This window comes from Cryptomeria japonica, unplaced genomic scaffold (assembly GCF_030272615.1).
Source record: "Cryptomeria japonica unplaced genomic scaffold, Sugi_1.0 HiC_scaffold_334, whole genome shotgun sequence".
NCBI classification, from domain to species: Eukaryota; Viridiplantae; Streptophyta; class Pinopsida; order Cupressales; family Cupressaceae; genus Cryptomeria; species Cryptomeria japonica.
Genome location: NW_026729156.1, coordinates 140,001 through 146,581, shown reverse-complemented (window position 1 = coordinate 146,581; position 6,581 = coordinate 140,001). Strand labels below are relative to the sequence as shown.

Genomic DNA, 6,581 nt, shown 5'->3' with positions numbered 1-6,581 from the left:
ACTTTTCTGCGCTCCAAAGGTGCGCACTTTTGGAGGGCACTTTTGTGCACTCCAAAGGTGCGCACTTTTGGAGGGCACTTTTCCTGTGCTCCAAAGGTGCACACCTAGGTGAGCACCTTCGACCACACCTTGTAGCACACCAAACTCTGACTTTCGACTTCATCCGCAATGCAGGGTCTTTGAGGTTGGCGCAATGCGCACAACCAGGGGAGTCGACCCATCAAACCCAACACCTCCCCTATATAAGCTATTTGTCTGATTCTCATACATGCGTAGCCTGCAGGAGCAATTAGGACATCGACCCCAACTTTCGGCTTCTAAACGAAAACAAGGTCTTTGAGGTTGGTGTAATGCGAACAACTAGGGGAGTCAACCCATCAAACCCAACACCTCCCCTATATAAGCTATTTGTCTGATTCTCATACATGTGTAGTCTACAGGAGCAATTAGGACATCGACCCCAACTTTTGACTTCTTAACGAAAACAAGGTCTTTGAGGTTGACGTAATGCGCACAACCAGGGGAGTCGACCCATCAAACCCAACACCTCCCCTATATAAGCTATTTGTCCGATTCTCATACATGTGTAGCCTGCAGGAGCCATTAGGACATTGACCCCAACTTTTGACTTCTTAACGAAAACAAGGTCTTTGAGGTTGGCGTAATGCGCACAACCAAGGGAGTTGACCCATCAAACCCAACACCTCCCCTATATAAGCTATTTGTCTGATTCTCATACATGTGTAGCCTGCAACAACGATTAGGACATCCACCCCAACTTCTGAATTCGTCTGCGTTGACCGCACCAAAGGTGCACGCCTTGGTGCTCACCAAAATCCGACTTCCGACTTCTTCTGCTATGCGGGGTCTTTGAGGTTGGCGCAGTGCGCACAACCAGGGGAGTCAACCCACCGAATGCAACACCTCCCCTATATAAGCTATTTGTCTGATTCTCATACATGCGTAGACTGCAGCAATGATTAGGACATCCACCCCAACTTTTGACTTCTTAAACAAGACAGGGTCTTTGAAGTTGGTGCAGTGCACACAACCAGGGGAGTCGACCCATCAAACGCAACACCTCCCCTATATAAAGCTATTTGTCCGATTCTCATACGTGTAGTCTGCAGCAGCGATTAGGACATCGACCCCAACTTCCGAATTCGTTTGCATTGACCGCACCAAAGGTGCACGCCTTGGTGTGCACCCTGGAGTGCACTTTGGTGCTCACCTCGGTGCACACTTTGGTGTGCACCTCGGTGTGCACCAAAGGTGCGCACCTTGGAGCGCACCAAAGGTGTACACTTTGGAGCGCACCACATAGGGTCTTTGAGAGGTTGGCGCAGTGCGCACACCAAGGTGGGTGTTGAGGTGCGTGCCGAGGTGGGTGGGTGCTAGGGTGCGCTCCATGGTGGGTGCCAGGGTGGGTGCGTGCTAGGGTGGATTCCAAAGAGGGTCATAGGGTGGGTGCCAAGGTGGGTTGGTGATATAGTGGGTTCAAAGGTGGGTACTAGGGTGGGTTCCAAGGTGGGTCACAAGTTGGGTGCCAGGATGCGTGGGTGTTAGGTTGGGTGCCAAGGTGGGCTCCTGCGTGGGTGGGTGCTAGGGTGGGTTTCAAGGTGGACGCGAGGGCGGGTGCCAAGGTGGGTAACAAGTTGGGTGTTAGGATGGGTGAGTGCTAGAGTGGGTGCCAAGGTGGGTGGGTGCTAAGGTGGATGCCAAGGTGGTTCACAGGGTGGGTGGGTTCTAGGGTGAGTTCCAAGGTGGGTCACAGGTTCAGTGCTAGGGTGGGTGTCAAGGCGGGTGTCGAGGTGCCTGGGTGCTAGGGTGTGGATGCCAATGTGGGTCATAGGGTGGGTACTAGGGTGGGCTGCAATGTGGGTGCCAAGGTGGGTAACATGCTCGGTGGGTTCTAAATTGGGTGCCAGGGTGGGTGTGCACCCACCTTGCCCGAGGTGGGTGCCAAGGTGCCAGTGTGGGTGGGTGCTAAGGTGGATGCCAAGGTGGGTGAGAAGGTGGGTGATAGGTTGAGTGGTAGGATGGGTGGGTGCCAAGATGGGTCACAGGGTGGGTGCAAGGGTGGGTAGGTGCTAGGGTTGGTGTCAGGGTGGGTGGGTGCTAGGTTGGGTTCCAAGGTGGGTGCGAGGGTGAGTGTCAAGGTGGGTCACAGGTTAGGTGCTAGGATGGGTGAGTGCTAGGGTGCAAAGGTGCCAGGGTGGGTGCTAGGATGGGTCGATGCTAGGGTGAGTGGCAAGGTGGGTCCACAAGTGTCAAGGTGGGTGCCGAGGTGGGTGCCAAGTCGGCGACTGCTATGGTGGATGCCAAGGTGGGTCACGGGGTGGGTGCCAAGTTGCTAGGTTGGGTTCCAAGGTGGGTGCCAACGTGGGTGCTAGGGTGCGTGGGTTAAAGGGTGTGTCACAACGTGGGTGCCAGGATGGGTGCGCACCCACACTGGCCAAGACGGGTGCGGGTGCAAGGTTGGGTTCCAAGCCCGGTCACAGGCTGGGTGCTAGGATGGGTGGGTGCCAAGGTGGGCACCAGGGTGGGTGCACCCACCCTGGCCAAGGTGGGTCACGGGGTGGGTCCTAGGGTGGGTAACGGGGTGGGTACTAAGGTGCGTGCCAAGGTGGGTCATAGGGTGGGTGCCAAGGTGGGCACCAGGGTGGGTGTGCACCAACCCTAGCCAGGGTAGGTCACGGGGTGGTTGTCGGGGTGGGCGTCAAGGAGCCAAGGTGGGTGGCAAGTAGCCAAGTTGCGTGCCAAGGTGGGTGTCGGGGTGGGTGCCAAGGATCCAAGGTGGGTGCCAAGGAACCAAGGTGGGTGTCTGGGTGGGTGCCGAGGTGGGAGCCAGGGTGGGTCCCAAGGTGAGTGCAAAGGTGGGTGCCAGGGTCAAGGTGAGTGCCAATGTGGGTTCCAAGGTGCCAGGGTCAGGGTGAGTGCCAATGTGGGTTCAAAGGTGCTAAGTTGGGTGCGAGGTTGGGTGCGAGGGTGGGTGGGTGCCAAGGTGTGCTAGGTGGAAGCCCGGGTGGGTCGGCATCCCATGGGTGTCGAGTTGGGTGCCTGATGGGTGCTTCTTGTCAAGTTTTAGTCGTCGGGACTCATTTCGAGCCTTAGAGGTCGTTTCTTGTCCGGTTGCCCTGTCTTCGACCTGGGAACCCAATTTTGGTCCTCGGGTCCCATTTTTTTTTGTCTCGCATCCCACTTTTGGCCTGTGGCCTTTTCGGGGTCGATTCTCGTTTTGGGCATCAGAGCATGTTTCTTCTCCTAAAACCCAATATTTGTTTATTAAGTCTCGGAACACATTTTTGTTCTCGTGGACCCATCATGGGTCTTGGAACGCATTTGTGGTCCTTGGGTCCCATTTTGCATCCCGAAACTTGTGTTTTGGTGCTTGATCCCTATTTTGGGTGCCCACCTTGCACCAAGTGCGCACCCGGGGCAAACCGAGCGCCTTGGTGCACCGGGGCAAGATCGAGCGTGCACCCGAGGCGCCCCGAACATGCACCAAGGTGCACTCGGCCCACATGTGAGCGCAGGTCGTTGCGCCCGAGGTGGTGTGTGGGCACCGCGTTGCAGACGGGACACTGCACGCACACGACGCCCCCTCCAGGTGCACGCACGTAGGCCGGGCCGGGTGCACACCCGACGCCCTAGCAAGGTGCGCGCACCCGGGCAGGGCTCACACTTGGCGAACGGGGCGCACTTCGCGAGGGAGGGTGTGCACCTCGACGGGGGTGGGTGGCCGGGGTGGATTCGCACGTGGGTCGCGGTTTGCTAAGTACACACTGCGACAAGCTCATAACGGGTGCGATCATACCAGCGTTAGTGCACCGGATCCCATCAGAACTCCGCAGTTAAGCGCGCTTGGGCCGGAGTAGTACTGGGATGGGTGACCTCCCGGGAAGTCCCGGTGTTGCACCCTTTTTTAGTTTTTCGCCGGGCGTCGCAATGCTATTTGAATAAACCTTTTGCCCGTTTGCGTTCTCGTCGGGGCCGGGCCGGGCCGGGGTGCGCTGCCCGCACTACCGCGCGCGCGGGGGGCGACACCGAGCGCGCACCCGAGGCGCCCCGAGCACACAGGCCACGGTGCAACCCGGGCGTTGTGCGCGCACCCCGGTGCGCCCGAGGTGCTGCGCGCGCACCCAGGTGAAATCGGTGTGCACCTCGGCCAGTGCGCGCTCGGTCGAGTCGCGCACGTTGGCCAAGGTGCACGGTGATGTTTCTTACTCTAAGGTTCCGCACCAGACGCCCGGGACAGGTGAGCGAAGCTGGGCGGGGCCGGGTGCGCGGCCGGGGCAGGTGCACGCAGCTGGAGAGAGCTTTGGAGCACACTTCGGAGCGCACCAATGATGCGCTCCATTCAAAAGTTTCCTGAAAAGGCAAAAAAAGTTGAGATTATAGAATTTCCCACTTGAGAGATTGTAAAAAAAAAAAATTTAAAATGAAGGAAACGCGGGTGCCAAGGTGTGCGCAGCCCAGCCCACCCTGGCGAAGGTGCACGCAAGGTGCGCACCCGAGGCAAACCGGACAATTAACCCAACTTTCGACTTCGCGCGCACCTTGGAGCGCACTTCGGAGCGCTCCTTGGTGCGCACCAATCTTGGGCACCTCGGAGTGCACCATGGCGCCCACCAAGGTGCGCACCCGGGGCAAACCGAGCTCCGACTTCGTGCGCACCTTGGAGCGCACGAAAGGTGCGCACCATGGCGCCCACCAAGGTGCGCAGCCCAGCCAAGGCGTGCGCATCAAGGTGCGCACCCTGGCGAAGGTGCGCACCCGGGGCAAACCGAGCTCCGACTTCGTGCGCACCTTGGAGCGCACAAAAGGTGCGCAACCCAGCCAAGGTGTGCGCACCCCGGTCAAACCGAGCTCCGAATCGTGCGCACCAGAGGTGCACGCCATCGTGCGCACCTTGGAGCACACTTCGGAGCCCTCCTTGGTGCGCGCCGATGTTGCGCACCTCGGAGCGCACCCGGGGAAAACAATGCAATTAACCCGACTTTCGACTTCGTGGGCACCTCGGAGCGCTCTCGGGTTCGCACCTCGGAGCACACCGAGGTGCGCACCTTTGATGCGCTGCCTTCACCAATTTCCAGAAAAGGCAAGAAAACATTGAGAAGGTGTGCGCACCGAGGTGCCCACCCTGGCGAAGGTGCACGCGAGGTGCGCACCCGGGGCAAACCGGGCTCCGACTTCGTGCACGCCGCACCTTGGAGCACACTTCGGAGCGCTCCTTGGTGCGCACCAGGGCGCGCAACCCAGCCGAGGTGCCCACCCCGGCGAAGGTGCACGCGAGGTGCGCACCCGGGGCAAACCGGGCTCCGACTTCGTGCACGCCATGGTGCCCACCGCGGCGAAGGTGCACGCGAGGTGCGCACCCGGGGCAAACCGGGCTCCGACTTCGTGCACGCCGCACCTTGGAGCACACTTCGGAGCGCTCCTTGGTGCGCACCATGGTGCCCACCAGGGCGCGCAACCCCGCCGAAGGTGCACGCGAGGTGCGCACCCGGGGCAAACCGGGCTCCGACTTCGTGCACGCCGCACCTTGGAGCACACTTCGGAGCGCTCCTTGGTGCGCACCATGGTGCCCACCAGGGCGCGCAACCCCGCCGAAGGTGCACGCGAGGTGCGCACCCGGGGCAAACCGGGCTCCGACTTCGTGCACGCCATGGTGCGCACCGCGGCGAAGGTGCGCACCCGGGGCAAACCGGGCTCCGACTTCGTGCACGCCGCACCTTGGAGCACACTTCGGAGCGCTCCTTGGTGCGCACCAGGGCGCGCAACCCAGCCGAGGTGCCCACCCCGGCGAAGGTGCACGCGAGGTGCGTACCCGGGGCAAACCGGGCTCCGACTTCGTGCACGCCGCACCTTGGAGCACACTTCGGAGCGCTCCTTGGTGCGCACCATGGTGCCCACCAGGCCGCGCAACCCAGCCAAGGTGTGCGCACCAAGGTGCACGCGAGGTGTGCACCCGGGGCAAACCGGGGTCCGACTTCGTGCACGCCGCACCTTGGAGCACACATCGGGGCGCTCCCGGGTTCGCACCGGCGTTGCGCACCGTGGTGGGCACCTCGGAGCACACCAAGGTGGGCAGCGAGGTGCGCACCTTTGATGCGATGCCTTCACTAATTTCCATAAAAGGCAAAAAAAAAACGAGATTTTAAAATTTCCGTTTTGAAAGATAGTGAGAAAAAGGGAATGCTGGTGCCATCTTGAGCCCGCCCTGGTGCGCAGCCCAGCCAAGGTGTGCGCACCAAGGTGCCCACCCTGGCGAAGGTGCGCGCCCGGGCAATTAACCCAACTTCCAACTTCGCGCGCGCCAGGGTGGGAGCGCACCCAACAACCGGGCCTGGGAAGAGCCAATGCGAGAAACCCCACCAAACGCTCTGACAAAAAAAGAGGGGGCGCTCCAGTAACCCCGCTTCGGAGCGCACCCTGGGCAAACCCAGCCAAGGTGCCCACCCCGGCCAAGGTGCAGGCGAGGTGCGCACCCGGGGCAAACCGGGCTCCGACAACGTGCACGCCGCACCTTGGAGCACACTTCGTAGCGCTCCCGGGTGCGCACCTCAGAGCACACCAAG

At 60.5% G+C, this 6,581-nt stretch overlaps 1 non-coding gene across 1 annotated transcript; it reads left to right on the top strand.

The window, feature by feature from the left end:
- Positions 1–3,803: 3,803 nt before the first annotated feature.
- Positions 3,804–3,922, top strand: LOC131870500 (5S ribosomal RNA). Its single transcript, XR_009368807.1, has one exon. It is a non-coding gene; the product is annotated as a 5S ribosomal RNA (ribosomal RNA).
- Positions 3,923–6,581: the final 2,659 nt, after the last annotated feature.